Raw genomic sequence first — 23285 nt, 5'->3', positions numbered from 1 at the left:
TTAGTGATTGATAGGAATGGTCGGACTCGATGATCCGGTGGGTCTTTTCCGACCTGGTGATTCTATGATTCTAATTAAAAAGAGAAATTCTCATGACCATATAAGACTGCACATGAACTAGGGTGAGCACATCTTTGTCACAGACACGGGCACTGGGACTGAGAGCACCCTCAGCACTTTTGCCAACAACACCGAGCTGTGAGATGTGGCCAGCATGCTGGAGGGAAGGGATGTCATCCAGAGGGACCTGGACAGACTTGAGATGTGGGGCTGTGCGAACCTCACAGAGTTCAACAAGACCAAGGGCAAGGTCCTGCTCCTGGGTTAGGCCAACGCCAAGCACAAACACGGGCTGGGTGGAGAATGGATCGGGAACAGCCCTAACTTGGGTGCTGGTGGATGAGAAGCTCCACCTGAACTCGCAATGGGCACTTCCAGCCCAGAAACCAACCATGTCCTGGGCTGCTTCCAAAGCAGTGGGACCAGCAGGGCGAGGAGGGGGATTCTGCCCCTCTGCTTCGTGCTGGGGAGACCCCACCTGGAGCCCTGCATACAGCTCTGGAGTCCTCAGCACAGGAAGGACAAAGAGCTGTTGGAGCGAGTCCAGAAGAGGCCACAGAGATGATGTGATGGCTGGAGCACCTCCTGTACAAGGACAGGCTGAGAGAGTTGGTGTTGTTCAGCCTGGAGAAGAGAAAGCTGCGGGGAGAACTTAGAGCAGCTTCCAGTGCTGAAAGGGGCTCCAGGAAAGCTGGGGAGGGGCTCTTGATCAGGGAGTGCAGGGACAGATGAGGGGGCACGGCTGGATGGGGCTTGGAGCCCCTGATCCAGTGGGAGGTGTTCCAGCCCATGGCAGGGGCTGGGACTGGATGGGCTTTGTGGTCCCCTCCAACCCAATCAATTCTATGATTCTATTCTATGGATTACGGTATCTATGCGAGTGCCGCCGCGCTCGGGTAATTACGGTAACACCCACCTCCCCCCCCACGGCCGGCCCGGCGTTGTCTCAGCCGACAGCGTCCCCTGCCGGCGCGCTCCGCGGTGCCCCCGCTAAAGGGGCCGGCGGGGGCGCGGGGCTGCGCGCGGGAGGTTCCGGTTTCGCTCGGGGAATGCTTTGAGCGGCGGACCGCAGAGCTTCCCGTGGCCGCTTCCGGGTCGGTGCCAGGTGAGTGGCCGGGGCGGGCTCCGGCGGGCGGGGAGCTCTGTCCCTTCCCCATCTGCTCGCCACCCTCCCTTTTTCACTCGCCCCCTCTCCCCTGTTCGTTCGCCACCCTCCCTTTTTCACTTGCCCCCCCCCAGCCCCCCATTCTCTTGCCCTCCCTTTCTCACTCGCCCCCCTCCCGCCTTTACTTGCCCCTAATCCTCGGTTCGCTTGCCCCTCCTCCACTTTCCCTTGCCCTTCCCTCCCCTCTTCACTCGCCCCCTCCTCCATTCATTTGCCCCCATGCACTCGCCCCTCCTCCCCAGTTTACTCGCACCCCACCCCATTCACTCGTCCCTCATCCACTCACCCCTCACTCTATTTACCTGCCCCCCTCTCCCGTTCCCTCGCCCATCCCTTTTCACTCGCCCCCCACCCCCAAGACGCCTTCCAGGGGTGGCGGTGGCCGGGCAGGAGCAGCCAGTGCTTTCAGCTTCCCTGCTCCAGGTGAGAACTCCGGGATGTGGGGTGGCAGAGGACAGGAGAGCCACCACGTGTTCATAATCACAAGTCATTATGTGCCCTGCAGCCCTGCAATACCCCGTTATGTGGCTTACCGCTAATTGGAGTGAGTTAATTAAGTTACCAGTGGAAGCCAGAGGAAGCTGTGTTGTCGCACAGCTTCGGTCTGAACACACAGACTGTGCTTCCCACCACCCATCCCGAGTCTTGTGGGAAATGGGGAAAGAAGCAGTGGGATTGGAACGTTGTCCACACATGTGGGAAGACAAAGGTGTTTTAGGAAAACTAACCCAGCAAGTGTGTTAACTTGGTGTCAGCAGCAGGAATGAAATAAAAAGAGCACGCAAAGCTTTGCAAAGAGTTCAATACCACAAACACAAGGAGTAGAGATTAAAGGCTGAACAGTGCTTGAAAAAGGGATTCTGCCCCGGCACCCCTTCCTGGAGGGGATCCTAAGGTCCGAGGAAGCCCAACTGTTAGTATGGTTGGTGTCACGTATTTCAAATTCTCCAAGGAATGTGGCTCTGTGAGCTGGCTGTGGCTAAACAAAGGCAGTGTGATACAGCAGCAAGGTGGAACGTGAGAGTGAGCTTAGGAACAAAGCCTGCATCTTGATCACTGAAGACCTCAATGAAAGTGGATGTTCCCAGGCAGCCCCTCCGCCTACTGAGTCTTTGATTAAATGCTAATCCTGACTTATGTTGTCCAAAAGTAGTCAGTGGCTGCTGTGGCCTGGTCTGACCTTCCTGGCTCGCTTGGTCCAAGTGAGAGAAAGTTCTCACTGTAATAAAAAGTCCACGTAAAGCCTAGAAACCGTAATAGCTTCTTACCGCAAACAGAGGTGACAGAGAGCGAGTTGCAGAGTTGAGTTGCATCAGTGATGCTGTCTGAACGTCACCATTGTGGGAAGAGTGGGCTTGATTGTTGTTTTGTTTTCTCTTTTTAAAGAGAATCTGATTGGAGTGCTGTTGGAACAGGCCACAGAAACGTGGTGTCTGGGTACTGCGGCTCTCAAGTAGGAGTTGAAAATACTGGAGAATTCAGAGGAGGCCACAGAAATGCCCTGGTTCTGCAAAACAAACTGTGCTATGGACTTGATGAACACTGTTTATTCAGCCCATCCAAAAGGAAGGTTAAGTGACTCAGCCGCTCTGTGGGAGTCCACGCCTATGGGAAGGTTATCCGATAGCTGACTATTCTCAGTCTTTCCAACAATGACACAATGAGATCCAGTAAATGAAAGTCAAAGCTGCACGAATTCTTTTCAATATGACACAATTTCCTAGTGGTGATGGAGGTTGATTATAAGAATAGTTGACGGGAGAGGTTAAAGGCTTGCCGTTGTTTGGAGATGTTAAGCTGAAATGATAACAATTTTGAAGATGGGCTTAAACCAGGAATCTTAGGCAACTGGACTGGTGCAGGGACATCCATGTGGTTTGGATGAGAATGGGTGAAATGATCGGCAGTCACTGCTAGGGCTCCACACTTCTCACTCTGCTCAGCTGCAGAGACAGCAGGGGTTGTTTTTTTTTGATGTTGCTGAGAGGGCTGGAGTTCTAAATTAAGATGGGTTTAAGTAGGCTTCTGATTTTGAATGAGCCTCTGCTTCAAGGGGGAATTCCACACGCCGTTCTTACAGAGGAAGTTAGATTCAGGTAGGGTGTTTCTTCCTCCACTGTTCTTTAAATCACCGGAGTTTGGCCCCGGGGAGCAATTCGGGGTATCCCCTCCCTCCTTTGCTCTGCCTTCCCTGTGTATTTGCAGTCTGATCCCGACTGGAGGTCAGGAAGGGCTTTGCAGTTTGCTAAGGCACCATATGAGTTTCTCACCCTCAGCAATGGCAGGTTTTTTGCTGAGACTCATGTTGGTCCTGGTTTTATCACATTCTTGTAAATGGATTTTGGGATCCATTTGTCTCAGTGTATCGACAGGACGAGGGTGCTTTTGAGCTTATAGGTGTTACAGAAGTGTCTGGGGCGATGGCCTCGGCTGGAGGCTCTGGAGGCTCACTCTGAAATGATTTTTTAATTAAAATAAATCAAGAACTCTCCCTGTGCTTCTGTGAACGGTGAAACTGCCTCTTGCGTAGTGCTGTGCTCCAAGGGCCTGCTGCCTCCCTGGGTTTATACAGAACCTGCCCAGGGCTGCCTCTCAGCTCTTTGGCACAAGCATCACTAATAGACCCGACGTCTGGTTCTGTGTTTTTTCTCACTGTGTGCGCAAGCAGTCGAGCAGGAAAGACCACATTTTAGCATGTGGAGTGGAGCCAGCAAAATGCATATTCTGGAATGTAAATGATCCATCAGAAAGCCCTTTCAGAGTGATAATGCTGGGAAAGAATTGTCACACTCACCGGCACCAGTTGCAGCAAACACCCCTCATCCCCTTGGCTCTCTCGCAAGCAGCGTGTTTGACTGCCCCAACAGAGACCCTGTCAAGGAAACGTTGGCTCACAGGGCACCTGCAGGAGGGCTGAACTCCAGTCTTTTTCCAGTGATGCAAAGCAGTGTTAATGCAAGCTCTAGCAAAGAGGAGCAGGCATAGCTGTGGTGCTCCACAGGCAGCTTGGAGCTGGGCGAGGGGGGGCTCTGCAGGCATGCTGGGGGCTGTGAGGTTGCTGTTCCACTCTGTGAGGTAGCTTGGGTCCAAATGCAGAGGCAGACGTGTCCCTCTGTGGTTGATAAGAGGAGCAGGTCTATTCTTTTCCACGCTTCAACAGCCAAAGCCATTGCTCCTGTGAATAAATAATGTATCCAAACTTGCAGTAAATAACTGTGAGGTGATGCAGCCTGAGAGGAGAGAGGTGGGGAACACAGGCTGCCTCTGGGTGAGCCAGGAAATGGTTTGGCAGAGACATTCCAGTGTTGTTGTTCTGAACCAAGTCATCTAATTCAAAAGTTTATGTAGTACACCAGTGCCTTGAAAATAAAAGTTCTTCGTTTTCTGTAGCTTTCTGAGGGTGCTGGATGTACGGCAGCCTCCCCAGGCAGCTCCTGTGTGGTGGCAGGTGCTGGAGGAAGGGATGGGTGCAGATGAACAGAGCAGTGTGGGAGAGGACAAATTAGCGTGCTGAGCACCTTGCTGTTTCACATTTTCATCTTTTAGTTGAATTAATGTGGAACACACCAGCACAGTGCAGGAAGAGCTGTGGTGGGAGTCTGTGAGAGAGGGCTGAAAAGTTCTTGCAGGGAAGATGAAAGTGAGGAATGCGTATGTGGGATAAGGGAGGCTGAAGAGAAATTCCAGGTCCATTTCTATTGGAAGAGAAGCCTGAAAAGCTGTTTTCCCAGAGAATAAAAGTCTGTGTTTTGTTTGTGAATCCTCATGAAGTTTTGGTGTTGCGACATGACCAACTTGGGCCTGGAAGGGGAGAGCTTGCCCAGCAGTCTGAGATCAGGAGCAGCGCTTCCCTAGCTGTGCCTGCTGCCACCTGGGTGGTTTGAGGCCAGTACTGCTTGGTGGTCAGGAGGTAAAAATCCAGCAAGAAAACCCTGCTTACGTAATCGATAACTTCTTTTATCTCAACTTTGCTACTTGATTGGGATGAGACTCTGGGCACGGTCCTTTGTGTTGGCTCTGAGAAGAAATAGATCCGTTTGGGGGTTGAAGCAATTGCTATTGTAAAAGAAATCTCTGCTGTAAGAATAAAAATTGTGTGTTACTGATTCTTACAGAGTAATCCTCTTGGCAGTGTCTTCTAAAAGAAATGGGTGAAGGTAAAGAAAGGATAAGTGTGTTTGAATCTGATCATACCTGAAGCAACTAAAAACCCTTCAATGTCTATCCAACCACTTGTGAACAGGAGAGTCCAGTTCCTTCTCAGACTGCTGTGTCGCAGCAGCACAGACTCTTACCCGCGCTCTATGCTGTGATGCTGTGGATCAGATGTGAGTTACTCTTGGCTGTTGCTCATCTTGCACTGAAAATACAGAATATGAGGGGTTACCCTTATAGCTGTGCACACAAATGCGGTTCAGCTACTCATTTCATTTACACTTTTCCCATTTTTTGCTTTGTGCTGAAATTTCCACTCTGACTCACAAGGTGCTTTATGATCATTTCTGGTGTTCACACAAACTCGATGAGCCATGTTCAGGTTACATGGTCTTGAAAGGGAAATCTTTGTTTCATAACATTTAGGATGCTTTCTACCTGTCCATCTGCCTGAACCTCCTCAAGGAATAAGCTGTTGCACCAGCAGAAACGTTGGCTGGGGCACAGCAGCACTGTGAGGAATGTTTGAAACTGTGAGCATGCACAGGAGGAGCTCTGCACTGCTTGGGGAATGCTTGCTGGGTAAAACTGCTCCATGTGGCTTTGCTTCGATTATTCAACTGCCTGTAAATGTTTGGAGGATATTCCTTGGGGACTAAAACCCCTCACTGTTACAAACTGAGAGGAAAAGGGTTTGGCTTTCTGTGCAGGGGAATGCAGTTTTGCATTGCAGGATGGACAGCTGCTGTTTCAGGCTGTGCAAAGCACATTTGTGTTGGCCGGGCAGTGGAAAGCATCGTTGGTGTTTGTGTTGTGAGCAGTGATGCCACTGGGTCATTCAGATGGATGGGAGTGGAGGTTTCCCGATGATGTTCTGTTTGTTCCGTGGATAACCTGCCTAGATGAGGACAATGGTTCTCTGAATGTTCTATAACCTCGGTAGGATGTTCTTGTTCATCTTCAGTGACTCAGCCACATGATCTTACCATGGCAGTAGCATTGTTCAGCAAGAAGTAAAACAGTTGGCGGGTACGTAAGGCTCTAGATCCAGAAACAATCTGGTGCCTCCGAACCTCTGTTTTTCCAAGATAGCAGTTAACTTATTAACTTATTGCCTAAGTCAGGATTGCTTCAGCGGAGCTATCGGTGTGTGGTGGTAGGTGTACAGAAAGCTCCCGTGTTAACAGGCCTGTTTGCTTTCTTGCAGCTCTGTGGTGGCAGCGGAACTTCCCAGGCATCACCGCAGGCTCCTTCTTCAGGGGTGAGTTCACGGGGTTCTGGACTCGCATCCTTTCAGAGACATTCGGCATGGGGACAAGCTCTGTGTTTGGCAGATTGGGGGCAGTAACGCTTAAGGAATTCCTGCCCTTTTCTACTCTGTCTTGTCTGAACTTAGAAAGAATAATTTTCAACTTTCATTCCTTTGTTCCTCTCACCTTATGCTCATGGCTTGGGTGTCTGGGGGATGATGATGGAGCTCCTTGGTAGCTGGGAGGGTGAGTGCACCCAGTGCGCAGGCTGCTCTGACTATTCTGATCCCACACAGAGAAGCTGTGCCATTGTTGCCTGTTTACTGGGAGATCTTTGATGTGGAATAGTCCTCTTTGGACAATTGGACATTGAGATTATTAAAAGTAACTTCTGTTCTGAGGATCAATATCAGTTTTGCTATGTGGAATTTGTTTATAAAAGTAATACAAATATATCTTCCTTTTTTTTAGGATGTTTATGTAGGGAGGTGAAAGGGAACTTGACAGTAAACCCAGCACCAATCATACAAGTTTGCAGCAAATACTGTTTCATCACTGTAGTTTGTGTGACTGCTCTTAGATGAAGAAATCCCTTCAAATAATCACTATTTGATGGTACAGCAGTGTATTAGGGAATAGATTTATGGGGGCTTTATTTTGATTTGTGAACTAAATTCATGATATTCCATTACTGATTTGATGACATCCTATGTGGAAAAGTTACCCAGCAGTTCATTATAGGTAAGCTAAATTGTGTAGAACTCAGTTTATCTTCAAAAGTTGTGCTCTTTTAACTGCCCGGGGACCCCATCTGATCTGGTTTCCTTTTTCTGGAATGGGAGAACTGTGATTTTCCTATCTTTCTCTGCACTGCTGCCCACCCAGGTGTTTCCCAGTGGGGGCTTGCATGATACAGGGAAATATAAACTGCTGGAGCGGTCTGCAGTGAGCAGGGATCATCTGTTTTCCCCTTTTGTCCAAATGGAAACAACACTTGGTGTTCAATTAGAAATTTCTGGAGAGTCTCACTGAGGGTTTTCTGGTTTCCATGTGGTGAAATGCAGCTGCAGCCTCGTTAGAGGGCACTCGAATAACGTGTCAGGCAGCGCTCACCACGCACTCCTCAAGTCCTGATGCAGATATGATTTGTTGGCCCAGAGCAGAATGAAGTACGAGGGTCATTACCCTGTGTACTTTGCAGTCTTACGATACAAGGCAAGATTGGCTGTGTTGTGGGCTGCTTTAATGCTTGTACTCCCTATGGAACGTAGCAACAAGCGATTCGATAATTCACTATATGTATCCAGCTGTGGATTAATTAATTTGAATAACTTGCTTTTCTCAAGGCTTTTAAACCATGTACTACTTTGATCCTAAATGTGTATCCACTTGAGACCTATATTTTGCATTGTTGTAATCTTAAAGAAAATAAATCCTCTAGAAACAGTAAGCTGCTTCAGAAACTCTTGGGTTTGAGTTCCAGCCCTTGCATCAGTTCCTTCTAGGCTGTTGACGAGTAGCTTGCTGTGTCTTCTGTCACCTTCCTGCTGGAATAAAGAGGACAGTGATTTCTATCTCAGGAGGATTAATTGATGTCTGTAAATGTGCTTTGAAACCTCAAGTGCTTTATAATTTTTAAAAATGTAATGTAAATATTGAACTAAGCAGGAGCCAGGGAAGTCAAATTTCAGACCATGATGATTGCTCAGCTTCTGTTCTGGCGAGATTACAGAGCCAGACCATTTGCGTTTCTTTTGACTTCTCTTGATGTTTTTGTCCAAGGAGAAGCATTCTTTACATGCAAGAGTCAGATTGTCTGTAAACACAAACATAATCTTAACCTTGTCCAACACATACCTTGTTTGGCTTTTGAAAAAAAGCCAGCCAAACCGGTGTGACTCGAAACATTTTTCTAAGCAATTAGCACTGAACTGTACCCACACTGACGGGCTTGGCAAAACCAGAAGGCCTGTTCCTGAGCTGGAACCGTGCCCGCACAGCACAGACCTCGGCTTCATCACACTGCTGTCCTGAGCCTCCCAACTGCCACTGCTGCGTTCACGTTCCCGCTGGCGTCTGGGTTCTGCGTACAGTGCCCGTGTGCCCCTCGAGGGTGAGAGGAGAGGTGTGGAATGGGGTCATGGAATGGGACAGTAGCTGCTGTGACCAGGCACGAGTTGTCTGGTGGATTAAATGTCTCCTTACTGGGCAGTGTTTCTTCCAGCTGGGACTGGCACGTCTTCCTTGGCAGGGGTTGAGCTTCACTCAGAGGTGACAGCTTTGTCACCTGTGGATCAGAAATACTGGACATTGAGAACCTGGGGGTTTATCCCAAGATTCTGTGCTACAGCTGAAAAATCGTGTAATACTTTGCTTGGTATCCTAAATAATTCTGTAGTGCTTCCATGGGCTCTGATGGCCATGAGACTCCACTTCTCCAAAATTAAAGCGGAGTATAAGAAAAAGTACTCATTGGGCTATCTTTTTCACTCTCCTAGTTTTTAATGTCCTCTTCCCCCTTCCCTCTCCATCCCACTTGTTTGGCAAAGAGTGATTGTTAGAGTAAGGAAGGAAAGCTGAGATGTTCCTCCTTGGGAGTCCTTCATGTCTGTCCCAGAGGGTACAGGAGGAGGCAGCAGCAGCAGCAGCAGCAGCTGAGCTGAGGTGTGTTACCATGTGGATGGCTATGGATGTGTGGGAAGAAGCACTGTGGAAAGACTCCTGCAGTCTGTGAGGCAGATGATTGAGGGGAGATTGAGATGAGGACTTAAGGAGAAATGTTTTTCTATGAGGGTGGGGAGGCCTTGCCCCGGGTTGCCCAGAGCAGTGGTGGCTGCCCCATCCCTGGAGGTGTTCCAGGCCAGGTTGGATGGGGCTGGGAGCCCCTGATCCAGTGGGAGGTGTCCCTGTCCATGGCAGGGGTGGGACTGGATGGGCTTTGAGGTCCCTTCCAACCAAACCATTCTGTGATTCTAAGGTGAGCAGCTCTTATGGAAAGGTCTTGGCTAGGTAGCCTGGCAAAACATCTGCTGGGCTACATGCTGTCAGGATAACTTGTGTACTTCCCATTTCCCACTGCCCCTCGTAGGAGGGTGGCAACAAGAGCTTGTCTGGGGCAAAGGCAGCCCAACGCTGACCCTCAGGCTGCTGTGTGGCTGCCTGGTTTGTTCTGGTGTGCTGGGAATAGAGCAGCAGGCACAGCAGGGTGGACATCAGGCTGTCGGGGATGGCAGCTGAGTGACTGCATCAGCTGTAGTTTCTGAGGGAACTTTCATTTGTGTGACTGGCCAGTGGAATTTAAGGTGAAATGGTTTAAATATGGGCTTCCCTGGCAGAAAAAGCCCGTTACTCAGTCTAAAATATTTTCATCTATGTGGCTGGGGATTGCATTTTTAATGGTTTTGAAGAGCTCAGTTTTTGTGATTTCTGTAAATGATATCAGGAATAATATTTAGAATCACAGAGGCTTCAGCCAAATTCTTCACACCCTTGGTGTTACACTCTGTACTGCATGTGGATGCCCTCTGATGTTTTACCACACGTACAATCTAGGTATTCTAGAAGATAATATTGATCTGCAACCAGTGATAGCTACAGAACGCACTGACAAAGAGCTCCAGAGTGCTTGTATGAAATCCCTTCTTCCAGCCTTGAGAAACATCTTTTACAGGTATTTTCTCTCAGAATATTTCTGTGGAACTGAAAGTTCATTCGTATGATTATTTATGTTTTCATCTTAGTTTTGGCTGTGATGGAATTCGTTTTCTTTCTGGTGGCTGGTGTAGTGCTGTGTTTTGGATTTGAGATGAAAATCATGTTGAAAACACAGTGATGTTTTCACTTGTTGCTAAGCAGTCAGGGACTTTTAGGCTTATCGTGCTGGCATAGAGGTGAGAAGGCAAGGGGTGCACAGCAAGCTGGGAGGGAACACAGCCAGGACAGCTGACCCCAGCTGGCCACAGGGATATCCCATCCCATACCACATCGTGCACAGGTTATAAACTGGAGGAGCTGCCCAGGAGTCAGTAATTGCTGCTTGGGTTGATGGGCTGAATATCAGTGATTGGGTGGTGAGCAGTTGTATTCTGTTTCACTTACTTTGTGTAGTGTAAGTGAACTTAGAATTACAATGCTCTCACCAATTCACTGTCCTATTAACGCCATTAACCAAGCCCAGAGTTATGACTCTGGGACAGCTCCTCCAGTATCCCCTGTGCACGTGTGGTGGTGGGAGATGAGCGAGTGCCGAGTTCCTGGCTGGGGTTACACCACGATGGACTTTGCCATTCCACACCTCACTGGAGGTGTGTGGTGTCATGGGTTGGCGACTGCCATTTTCATGGCATGATGTGTTTAGTGTCATGAGAAGATGCTGGTGTCGCCTTTACTTTAGCTCTGAGATCAGTACCATGGGATTTCTATTAAAATCTTGGTCCTGTCTGTAGTTACAGTCAGTGGCGTACGTAGCGTTCTGCCAAATTCTCTTTGTTCTTCACTGGGCATCAGTATCAGTTTGTGGTTTTGAGGACCTGGAGACAGAGCATGTGTTTCCATGCAGTATTTGGAGGGTAATATGACTGTAGCCTCGGGAGCATCTCTGTGCTACTTACCCACCTCCAGACTGACATTCCGATATGGCAGATTATGGAATCACAGAATCATTAAGGTTGGAAAAGACCTCTTAGCTCATCCCGTCCAACTGTCAGCCCAACCCCACTGTGCCGACTAAATCATGTCTTCGGGAGCCACGGCCACACGCTTTCTGGACCTTTTCAGGGGTGGAGACTCAGCCCTGGGCAGCCGGTTTGTAGAATCACAAAATCATTGTGTTGGCCTCCAAAGGCGTGGGACAAACCGCTGTCTGACATGGGCAGCAGCAATAACTGGAGAACGTTTCCTGCTGAAATAAGAGTGAAAAAGCTGCTACTCACACAATTTAAGGGAAGAAGTGGAACATTCTCCCAAGTGACAGGGGACAGGACGAGAGGGAATGGCCTCAAGCTCTGCCAGGGGAGGTTCAGGCTGAACATTAGGAAAAAATTTTTCATGGAAAGGGTCATTGGGCACTGGCAGAGGCTGCCCAGGGAGGGGGTTGAGTCGCCATCCCTGGAGGTGTTTAAGGCACGGGTGGATGAGGCGCTGAGGGACATGGTTTAGTGATTGATGGGAATGGTTGGACTGAATGATCCAATGGGTCTGTTCCAACCTGGTGATTCTATGTGTTTATAAAAACGTAGGAGAGAAGCAGAAGGGGTAAAGCATGAATTTTGGCCACTCTTCTGCCTGATGTGATGATGTGAGTGAAGCAAGCAACTTTTCTTTCTTTCTTTTCCTTTTTTTGCAGTTTATCTCTGAGCCCAGTGGTGCTGGCAAGGTGATTTCTCACAGCTTTAAACAAAAAAATAAATAATTTTAAGTAAAGTAAATGCAAAACTTGGAAACATACTTACAAGCAAGCAAAAAAGAACCAAAGTGAAGAAATCCTGAGCGATTCTTAAATGCTCTTGTTCCATGCCCAAATAAATGGTTGTTTCAGCCAAAAAGGACTCTTTCCTGTTGATTTATAACCCCAATTTAGATATAAGCCCTCTGTTCAGGATTGTCAGTTTGTCGGAACAGCTTTCCTTCTCTTTTCAGAATTAATCCTTATGTTATTGTATCAACAGGCCCTTTGTCTCTGCTCCGAGTTATCCCTTTTTAATAAAAGATAAAAAGGAAAACTCTTGGCTTTTAACAGCCCTATTACAAAAAAAGCATAAGATCACACAGGGAGAGACACCCATCACTTAGATTTGTCGGTAACTTCAAAGTGGTGCTGTAAAGGAAAGGGTGAAACAGGGACCTTCGGCCTCTCCACAGTGACCCAGGAAAGCCCAGCAGCACCGGGAGGAGGCAGCAGCATCCAGGAGCTCCCAGGGCTCTTTTCCCAGCTTGTGCAGTGATGCTAAACATGCTCTTTTTAGTTAACTCTAATTTCCTTCCTTTTTTTAAAAGGGCCTTATCCAGAGGTGTGTGTAATTCACATTTCCTTCCTTCCTGCCTTCCTCCCCTGCGGGGAAGGATTTTTTTCTTGGACCCCTCCTGTTTTCCAAATAGAGAGGAATTACTTGCAGGAAACTCATGCATTTGGTATTATTTCTATACTTGTTTTTGTGAAAAAACATTTATTTGAGTATTGAGGCGTCCTTGATGAGGGTTAAGAAGTGAGGGTTCAGCATGAGGGTTGAGAAGTGGGGGATGAACATGATGGTTGAGAAGCACATGTTAGAGCAGCTCATTAAAGCAGTTCACTAAATCATCTGATTATAGCCTCTACTTAGACCTTATCATACAGCTGACTCCTGTAGTGCCTCGAGTTAGTGCTGAAGATTCCCTTCAGCACATCCAAAACTGGCAGCTTGGTGTGCTGAATGCAGACCAGTTGCAATATCTGTGTCTTTGTTGCTAGCTTGGTTTTTACCAGCTTGTGTTAGACTTTGGTCATCACAGTCTCCCATAATTCTCTTTCAGATGTTAGCCCAGCAGATCCCACCACAAGCGTGGTTTGGGTTGGAAGGGACCTCAAAGCCCATCCAGTTCCACCCCCTGCCATGGACAGGGACACCTCCCACTTGATCAGGGGCTCCAAGCACCGTCCAACCTGGCCTTGAACCCCTCCAGGGATGGGCCACCCACCTCTGTTCTGCGCAACCTGGGCCAGGGCCTCTCCATCCTCAAAACAAAACATTTCTTCTCATCTCCATCCTCCTCTTTCAACTGAAAACCATCCCCCTTTTCCTGCCCCTGCACTCCCAGATCAAGAGCCCCTCCCCAGCTTTCCTGGAGCTCCTTTCAGTACTGGAAGTTGCTCTGAGGTCTCCCTGGAGCCTTCTCTTCTCCAGGCTGAACAACCCTAGCACTCTCAGGCTGCCCTCGTATGGGAGATGCTCCAGCCCTCGCATCATCTCTGTGGCCTCCTCTTGATTCGCTCCCAACAGATCCATGTCCTTGTGCTGTGGACTCCAGGAGTGAACACAGTATATAATAATGTGTCTTCAAGCAGGAGGAATTTGTCTGGCATTTAAAAAATGAAGCATGATCCTGTTCTACTTCTCAATGTTATAGAAGAGAGTGAGGAAAGATCTACTTCAGACGCTTTAGCCGTCACTGATGGGAAAGAGAAGGTTGTAGCCTTGCTGCCCAAAGGTGGGAGCCGCTGCCAGGCCTGGCAGTGACATCACAGCTCTGGGCAAGGAGCAGTCTTGCTGTGTCAGGCAGATCCCTTGGTCCACCAAGCTCTTGGAGAAAACACTAATTCCTTGGCAGCATGTGCAGACACTGGGAATGGGCAGCGTCTTTTGTAGAAAGAGGCTGTGGCTGGGACGGGTACGGCAGGTGATGGTTGGCAGCCTGTTCTAGAAGAAGCAGACTGTTCATGTTCAAGGCAACTTAGATGCTATCACATTCTCTGGATGTTATTCTGCCAGTGTTTTTTCTTGCACAAGAAAAGCCCCATCCCTTTGAACAGTGCTGTGGAATGCAGTTACAGGGGGTGGTTTGTTTTCCTGCAGACTGGCCTTTTGTCACTGCCTGTGTTGTTTTTGTGAGAACGGAGCCTACCTTTCCAACGTAAGATAAAACATGGATCTTGGGACGATTATGTCTTCCAGGTTCTCTCAGACAGTCTCTTGTCCTCCAGTCTGCATTTTTCAAGTTAACTTCTCCAAACCTTGCTACTAATGGCTATTTAGATGAGGTTTTTTAGTTCATTGTTGGTCTTGCTGGCCTCTAGCCATTATTGCTTCTCCAAACAGCTTAGAACTTTCATCTTTCCAGAGCAGCAGTAAATGAAAGGGTTATTCAGCTAGCAAACCCAATTATTTTATACGTGGCTTTTGCAGGACGTTGTATGATACTTTTCTTTCATCTGAAATATCCTTGGGCAACCTCATCCCCCTTTGAAGTCGGGCATCCTTTGAGCAGTTGATTGGATTGGAAGCCTCCAGAGGTCCCTCCCAAAGGAACTCCCTCTGTGATTCTGTTTTCTGGTAGGGGTCTGGCAAAGATGCTTCTTTTGGCCTCGTTTCTATCTCCCTTCATGCTCAACAGCTTTCATCATGTTGCCATCACAAGCAGTTCTTTAAACTGAAGTGATGTGTAAACACCAGGAACAGTTTCTAAACTGTAACTTGAGTTTCCTTCCTTCGTAGTTCAGACTGGGGTTTATGCTGCCATATTCAGGTGAAATGAAAAATAAAGTTTCTTTTGTTGCTCCTTTTTAAGAGATGATGGCTTTTTTGTTTGTCCTCAGACACAACTGTTTCACTATGGGCCATCCAAAGCATGATTTCCTAGTAAATGGGTCTTTTTCTTAGGGCAGCTTTGTTTCTTTGCACTCTTTCTTAGCTAGGAAGCTGTAGAAGGAGAGACAAAGAAAAAACAGCTTTGTTGTTATTCAGGATTTATTATATCACTACTACATAGTTTGAGCAAATGTTGCATTTTTGGGTTAAAACCTGCAGTTATGTATATAGGTACCTATTGTTAAAACACTTGAGCTCACACTTAATGCTGTACAGTATTTTGCTTAAAGTTTAAGCAGTTGCTTAACTTGCTTTGAATAGTAATCAACTTAATAATGTGTCTTACTAATTCAGAAACTGTATGCCTGACAAGGGAATGCTGACAGTTTGTTGGTTTCCTTGGATATAGGATTTTATTCTGAGGGCAGAGCAGGATGGAGGGGCAATCGGATGGGGTTACATATGCCAAATGTCTAATTTATCACATGCAGACTCAGGACTGAAGCAGACTGATCGCATAGTTCCTGCTTGCTGCATGCTCAGACTTTAACCCCTCTGTTTGGATTGCCAACATGGTGCCAATTAGCGGGGCTGTGATGTGGACACTGAGGGATACAGCTCACTTCACGTGGGTTGCCAAACAGCTAGCAGATGTGGAGCTAATGGTTCTTGGCTACTGCCAGCCTGGCTTGGGTTTCAGCCCAGAGGTGAAAGAATTTATTTCTCTCCCATTACCGTTTCCCTTGGGCCATATTGTCCCGGGCATTGAGAATTCCTTCAATTTACTCTGGAAGATGGTATAAACATTTCCCCGCCCCCTGAAACCTGTTCTCACGGTGCCCTGTGTGTTCTTTATTTTTATGTTCATTGGCTGCCTGTGGCATTCGTTTTGCTACTGGTAGGCTTTGTTATAAACAGTAAATGAAATTGTAAGCCCTTTAAATATACAACTGCAATTCCAAATTGGAGAAGCATGTGGCGTGGTTTCTACCACATCTCGGACGTGGCAAAAGTCCTGGGATTGCAATTCCTGCTTTGAGTACCAGAGGCCACAGAAAGCGGTGGGTCTGGCTCACCTGAGACCCTGCCTTTCTGTGTTTCCCTGCTGCAAGCGGGGACATTGAGATGAGATCTTAGGAAGAAATGTTTTGCTGTGAGGGTGGGGAGGCCCTGGCCCAGGTTGCCCAGAGCAGTGGTGGCTGCCCCATCCCTGGAGGGGTTCAAGGCCAGCTTGGATGGGACTTGGAGCTCCTGATCCAGTGGGAGGTGTCCCTGCCCATGGCAGGGAGTGGAACTGGATGGGCTTTGAGGTCCCTTCCAATGCAAAGCACTCCATGATTCTATACTGGACATTACCCTCCTAAGCCCTGTAAAAAAGCCTGGCTGCAAGGCCCACGGTTTTTCTTCTCAGGATGAGTCAGTGCTGAATCACCAAATGACAGGTCCTGCGGCTGCGCTGGTGTGATTTAGAGCAGTCAGCAGTAGGTGTTAGCCAAGATGATTTGAAATATGGCGTGAAATACAGTGCAATAACTGGAAAACATTCATCGCTTTCACTTTACTTTTTGTGCTCCTTCAAGTGATGGACGTGGGAAGGCCTGGCTCTGTCTATGTAACCTTAGCAGCTTCAGGAACGGGACGGGGTAACAGAGGGCTCGACTGAATGAACAGCAACTTTTAAATACTCGCTGATGCCTAAATCCTGGTTTATAACTCCCTCTGTAGTCATCTAATGAGTTTAACCAGTAATGTTAGCGCTGATGCTTTTTATTCTCTCTCTGGTAACTTTGCCTTTCCTTCTGTAAGGATTTAGCCTTTGACTGAAAATGTCCTTGTAACATTATGCCCAGCATTTTGTTTTTCAGTGATTTGTTTACCTTCCTTATTTTATACTTTGGTAAAAGGCAGCTCTGTCAGCATACCAGGAGTTTTCTGAACAAAATCATACTTAATGAGACATTTTCAGTCATGTTTTTTCTTAGCAATGTGCTAATTAGTGTCTCTAACAGGATCAGCATCAACATCCACAGCAGCACAAAGAGTTGGGTGAGGGTTAAAAACTGTCACAGTATTTTTCAACGAGTGCTGAAAATACACTGCTTGCAAGGCCCTGTCGTTTGTTGCTTTTCATCAAGGTTCTAAAGCAAATCTTTCGTTCACTGATCGATTTGATGCTGCACTTCCAAAGAGAGCAGTTAATTTTAATTCCTTAATATGAGCTGCACTGTTTCTGTCCTGTGTATTCATCTTTATTGATATTTATGTATTTACTGACAGCAACAGAAGTAATAGAAACAGTTATTCTGCATATGGATGATGAATAATTGCTAGGTACTAATTACCTTTCTTGATGAGTAATTAATGTTTCGCATTTTCTATAGAACGAATAGAGAAAACTCGACACGATAAACTGAAAAATAAGCTCAACTGTCCACTTCTCAGGAGTGTCAGGTTATTAATCCTCAGGTAATCCAACAGCAGTTTGTAGCTCCATTTGCTCTTCTCTTTCTCTTATCTAAATAAGTTTTCAAGCCATCAGATGCAGCCTTTCTCTAGTGGTTTCACTTCTTCTTTCCCCTCCAGACTGCCAGGTAGCTCTGCAGAAACAGTTACTCCTCTTTGGTTTTTCCCTTTTACAAGACTCAGAAAGTGCTGATGTTCAGGTCTGGCTTCAGGTGCATTTTAGTGTAGAGATTCATGGGCACACTGGAGTATGGAAACATTTCAAAGTACGTTGTCTTGTTCATATAAGCTTCTCAAATACATACAAGTTAACCTCCAAGTCAAGGCACCAGAAGATTTCTTGTGTTCCTCTGGGCTTGCTGGCTTAATGAAAACAGGGTTTGTCTCTCATCTGTTGTGAACAGTAGAAAATACACTTTTTCCTGTCATACAAATCTGTGATCTTTATTTGTTGGCAAATAATAGCAGAAAAACTTTAGGAGTCCAGATGAAACTGACTTGGTCGGTGCAACAATTTTAGGTAATTGTTCAAGCAACACTTCTCAGCAATTATTGACCATAGTTGGTTTGTTTTATCACTAAAATTCTACCCACCACATTCACTTTGTCACTGAAAATTTTCATTATATGACAGACAAGGCCTCCAGGAAAGCTGGGGAGGGGCTCTTGATCAGGGAGTGCCAGGAAAGGACAAGGGGGAATGATTTTCGGTTGAAAGAGGGGAGATTGAGATGAGATCAGATGAGATTGAGACAGAAATGTTTTTCTGTGAGGGTGGAGAGAACCTGGCCTAGGTTGCCCAGAGAAGAGGTGGCTGGAGGTGTTCAAGGCCAGGTTGGATGGGGCTTTGAGCCTCCAGATCCAGTGGGAGGTGTCCCTGCCCATGGCAGGGTTGGAACTGGATGGGCTTTTAAGGTCTCTTCCAATCCAAACCACGGTATGGTACTATGAAATTTTACTGCCAGTGGCCCTCTGTGAGTGTGAACACGAGTGCACTTACACATCCTTGCAGCAGTGATCCAAGCCGAACACATCGGGGGGGAAAGCACACTGGGAAGCGGAAGCTTGTTAAATGAAACTGAAAGGAGCAGTGGAAAGGGTGAAGTGTTGTAGGTAGTCTGAGGGTTATCTGAAGGCGCTGCACTGCAGAGGACATGCCCTGGCCCCATCAAAAGTGACCGAGGGAGAGAAGAGTTGTGATGTGAAACAGCAGGGCAGAAAGGCTGTGGAGGCAGAGGCACTCTTCCAAAAGCTGAAGTCATGAGCAAGTGAGGAAGACAGAAAAGAACAAACACTTTGAAACGCCAAAAACTTAGAGAAACAGCTTTCAGAAAGTATAAAAAGCAACAGCTCTTTTCCAAATATGTTGGGAATAAGAAGTTTGTCTGAAAGTTTGCGAAACCCCTGGAGACCAGGGTGTGAAAGATCACTTGCAGAACACGGAGCAGAAAGAAACAGATGAGTTTGAGGCATCTATGCTCTTCATGGTTTCTTTACTGGAACCCATCTCAAACCCTACTATTGGAAGAATTTAGGAATGCAGTGAGCAATAACTGACTGCAGGGACCAGGGTGTTAGAGCCCTGGGGGCATTCTAGGGAGAAACTGTTTGATTATTAACTGCTGTGTTCAGTCTTTCAGTTAAAACCTCCTCAGCCCTGCTAGAGAACGGAGAGGGCTGATACCATGCCAGCTTGCCAAGAGTTCCAGGGAGTTTGGGGAACCGCAGACAGAAATCTGGCTTTATATCGTGCAGCATCGTCAAAAGAATAATATAGATTAGACTTATTTGGCACAGGATTTTATAGGAATGTGGAGGAGTCGTGTCTTTTGTAAAAGGAAGTTGCACTTGATGAATCTTCAAGGACTGGAGAGGCTCAGCAAACATCTGGATTAGGGTGTTCCACTGTGTATGGTGTCCTCAGATTCTCAAACAGCTTCTGACATGCTCCTTGCCCACAGCTTCTTACAGCAACCGGTCTTTCTGGGGTAAGAGAGAATGAATTGTAGTATCCAGTGACTTGTTAAAAGGTAAGAAAATGTGTAATGGTAGTATTTGTATTGGGGGATGCTTACCATTGGAGTGACCCAGGAGTCTTCTGAGATCTTTGTTGTTTAACACTCTCACAGATGGTCTGAGGAAGGCCACGGGTAGAGAAATAACAAAGTCTGAGGATTCACAAGTACTTTGGCAAAGTCAACTCTACAGCTGCAGAAGCACCTGCCTTATGGCACTGTTGTGTCTAGAAACTAAACTAGCTGGTTAAACGTGGTGTCAGTAAATGCAGAGTAACATGTGAGAACATGGAATGATCTCTGTTTACAGCCATAGCTGAACAAGGCACTGCCTCCCCAGTAACAGATTGTGGGACAGCTTGCAAATGAAGGGTGTCTGGGCCTGAAGAAAAGATGCTCGACTGGGACAGAAGATAAGCAGTCGTTCCCCATTTCATAGAATCACAGAATAACCAGGTTGGAAGAGACCCACCGGATCATCGAGTCCAACCATTCCTATCAAACACTAAACCATTCCCCTTAGCACCTCGTCCACCCGTGCCTTAAACCCCTCCAGGGAAGGTGACTCGCCCACCTCCCTGGGCAGCCTGTTCCAGTGCCCAATGACCCTTTCTGTGAAGAATTTTTTCCTAATGTCCAGCCAAAACCTCCCCTGGCGGAGCTTGAGGCCATTCCCTCTTGTCCTGTCCCCCGTCACCTGGGAGAAGAGGCCAGCACCCTCCTCTCTACAACGTCCTTTCAGGTAGTTATAGAGAGCAATGAGGTCTCCCCTCAGCCTCCTCTTCTCCAGGCTAAACACCCCCAGCTCTCTTAGCTGCTCTTCGTAAGACCTGCTCTCCAGCCCCCTCACCAGCTTCATTGCTCTTCTCTGGACTCTCTCCAGAGCCTCAACATCCTTCTTGTGGTGAGGGGCCCAGAACTGAACACAGGATTCGAGGAGCAGTCTCCCCAGTGCCAAGTACAGAGGGAGAAGAACCTCCCTGGACCTGCTGGTCACGCCGTTTCTGATCCAAGCCAAGATGCCATTGGCCTTCTTGGCCACCTGGGCCACTGCTGGCTCATGTTCATTTTTGCTTTCATTCTCTAACAAAAAGTAGGTACGTTAAATGGGAGCAGGTAGTTCAACATCAACAAAGCCCAGTATTCCTTTGCATGATTAATACAGAGTGGCAGCTGTTGCAGTAAGACTGATGCTGAGAGTTGGTGTGAAAGCAGTTGGATTTACTCATATCCTTGGAAGAAAGGTCTACATAGTCGGTTTCATACCAGTGTGGAAGACCTGGCTGTGGAAATCTGAAGTTACAGGTTGTTGCAGGCCTAGGCAACATGTTAGCTGCTCCGTTCTCTTCTGCAGGCCTTGGCCACAGAACGTGGTCCAGGAGGTGATACTGGCAAGGTGAAGATGCCATCTCACTTGGTAGGGCTCAGCTCTGGGGCCTTGTTCTCTGTATTTTGCTGTTTCTGTACTTATCTGTTCCAGCTGCTCTCTCCTCTCTCGGATACTCCTCCTGCAACATAAGCAAAATTTGTTTTTTATGAAAATATGCTTTTTTTGTCTTTATTGTCCTTGTTTTTCTTTTGTGTAGTGCATTGAGTTGTCGTGTGTAACTTCACTTTATTGGGTTTGTCTACAGACTTCTTGGACAGAGAATGGAGCTGCTGCTTAAACATTCCCATATGTGCTCAGCTATATTGTTCAGCTATGATCTTCACCTAATGTAACTTGTAAAAATAAACATCTTTGGAGTGTTATTTTTATGTGTTGGTAGCTTGTTAATGCAACTAGAAATGTTCCAGATCAGTGTTTGTCCCTGCTGTGGATCATAAGAAAGCTGCATCCTGTCCTACTGGCTTTGGAGCAACCTAAGCTTCATCTCTATGTATTTGATGGCCAATTAGTTGTTCCCTCCCAGACAGTTAGTTGCATACAATCCTCCTGACACTGAAATACAGCAAAATACTTGAACATTAGCAAGTTTTCCATTTATAAGCGAGTTGTTTGTTAAAAGTGGAGAGAACAATCCTGACTGTGCCAAGTACACACAGGCGTATGCAGCCCTGCTGGCCTCGCACATAACGGATTGTCAGTTGTGTTTTTATTTAGGGCAGATATTCAAAGCTGGTGTGTTGAGAGAGACAGAAGGGAGCGTGTGATGTGTCCCATCTGCGTACTCTCAGTTTTCTATATGCTGTCGTGCACAGATGGGATGCTTTTGTATGGGGTTTTTATTCCACATTTTAAGCTGCAGAAGCCAGGTTTGAAGACGTGCTATATTCATTGTAAACTGCTTGTAAACTGGTGATAGCTCGTTGGTGAAGGTGTAGGTGGCAGGAAAGAGCAATCATCTGTCTCCTGACTCAGCCCATGCCTCCCTACCTTTTCCCATTCACTCAGCAGGTAAAACTCTTGTCTGTCCTTCTGATTCCATCTGTGGAGTTGTACCACTTATCAGTGTAGGAAGAAGTTAATAGGAAACCTGACATGGAGAATGTTATCTCCTTGCCTTCTGCATGAAAAGATGCTTATATAGGAATGAAAGTTGTGGTAGTTGCTCTGATTTTTCCTCCTTTCTAGTTCCTAGCTCTTCCATCACCAGAAGTGAATGAAATAGGAACAGGTGAATAGAAAAGAAAAATAATAACAATAATAACGGAAGAATATCAAAGTGAATAATGCAATTGCCCACCAGCTAGAAATCAATGCCCAGCTTGTCCCCGAGCAGCGATGCCCTGGCTACATCCCTGAGTTTATGTACTAAGCACAACATCATAACGGTATGGAATATTGCTTAGGTTCAGACCAACTGTCCCAGCTGTGCCCCCTTCCCTCTTTCCCACAGGCAGGCCAGCAGGATAAGGTGAAGAACATCAACTTTATCCCACCTGATCCCAGGACAAGGACTTTTAAAGAATGTTGGGTTTGAATTTCTGGCCGCTCTATACTGACCATTTGCAAGTGAGGGGTTTGCTGTGGCTCTCAACTTGGCCTGATTTGCAGGGATTTTAATGAGAATGGCAAATCCACATCCAAGTATGGAAAACGTATGTGTTTCAGAACTGGAGGAAATGCTTAGGAAGGAATGCTCTCAAGTAATTCAGTCTGCAATTTCCATCAAGGAAATATCCACCTAGATGAAGTTCTGGAAAATTACAAGCAATTTCAAAGCAGGAGGAGGTTACAGTCCTCTTGTTGGGGTGCTGTAAGTCTGGTTTATGATGATTTATGACCTTTCTAGAATTGAAAATATCTTGGAATCAACTAGTCATGTGCCAAAACTACAGCCACATCTCTCATTATTGACCTCCTGCTGCTTGTGTTCTCTGTGCGCGGTGTTCCAGGGTTTTTAAATTTTCTTTTGTGTCTTATTTTAAATGACAGCCCTTTCCTGGGTGTTCCAGTCCAGAAGAACTGCACTGCAGTGGTGCTCTGAAACCTCCTTCTCTTTCCATTGTCTGGAGTGAGACCAGACACGGGGTTTTTGGCTGAATTGAGGTGAGAAGAATCCCAAACTTTGTTTCTCTGAAGGTTACTGCACATAGACAGACAATAATGGAATGGTTTGGGTTGGAAAGGACCTCAAAGCCAATCCAGTTCCACCCCTGCCATGGGCAGGGACACCTCCCACTGGATCAGGAGCTCCAAGCCCCATCCAACCTGGCCTTGAACCCCTCCAGGGATGGGGCAGCCACCCCTGCTCTGGGCAACCTGGGCCAGGGCCTCCCCACCCTCGCAGCAAAACATTTCTGCCTAAGATCTCATCTCATTCTCCTCTCTTTTAGCTGAAAACCATTCCCCCTTGTCCTCTCCCTGCACTCCCTGATCAGGAGCCCCTCCCCAGCTGTTCTGTCACCCTACAGAGCAAGTTAGCCTGGGGTTTGTGCAGTCAGCAATGAG

General features: G+C 47.0%; 1 protein-coding gene across 1 annotated transcript in view; it reads left to right on the top strand.

The window, feature by feature from the left end:
- Positions 1 to 1149: 1149 nt before the first annotated feature.
- EXD3 (exonuclease 3'-5' domain containing 3) overlaps positions 1150 to 23285 on the top strand; it is a 302313-nt gene continuing 280177 nt past the window's right edge. The window contains exons 1-2 of the mRNA XM_069873071.1: positions 1150 to 1165; positions 6588 to 6641. The gene's annotated coding sequence lies outside the window, so the exon portion shown is untranslated. The remainder of the gene's footprint in view (positions 1166 to 6587; positions 6642 to 23285) is intronic.

This window comes from Phaenicophaeus curvirostris, chromosome 20, assembly GCF_032191515.1.
Source record: "Phaenicophaeus curvirostris isolate KB17595 chromosome 20, BPBGC_Pcur_1.0, whole genome shotgun sequence".
In the NCBI taxonomy this organism is placed as follows: domain Eukaryota; kingdom Metazoa; phylum Chordata; class Aves; order Cuculiformes; family Cuculidae; genus Phaenicophaeus; species Phaenicophaeus curvirostris.
The sequence above is the reverse complement of the archived record's forward strand: the minus strand, read 5'-3'. Positions and strand labels throughout refer to the sequence as shown.